This window comes from Terrapene carolina, unplaced genomic scaffold, assembly GCF_002925995.2.
Source record: "Terrapene carolina triunguis isolate 2854851 unplaced genomic scaffold, T_m_triunguis-2.0 Scaffold848, whole genome shotgun sequence".
Lineage (NCBI taxonomy): Eukaryota > Metazoa > Chordata > Testudines > Emydidae > Terrapene > Terrapene triunguis.
The window spans coordinates 135,463-135,841 of NW_020665199.1; positions in this window are offsets into that span (position 1 = coordinate 135,463).

Here is a 379-nt window from a genome sequence, read left to right on the forward strand (position 1 = left end):
GTGGGGGAATTTGGCTCTGGCCGGGCTCCCACTCCCCCCCCCTCCGTAGCCTGGGGCTTCTGACACCCCCCTTCCCCCCAGCTCTCCTACCCCACTCCGGCCTTCCTGCTGGGGGGTTGGCTTGTCCCTTTCCAACCCACCCCACCCATGGGTTCTTCTCCAGGTGCTGCAGGCTATGGGGTCTACCCCAAGAGACACGCCCCTCGCTGGGTTAGGGCAGTGGGGGTGAGGGGCGAGTGTGGGCAGCAGGGGCGAGAGGCCCTGGGGGTGGGGGGAAAAGACGGACGGAACAAGGCCGCCACTAATAAAAAAGTTTTAAAGTGAAGCTTACGTTTACTTTTCTCTGGGGGGCGGGGACAAGGGCTGTTCTTAAGCAGAT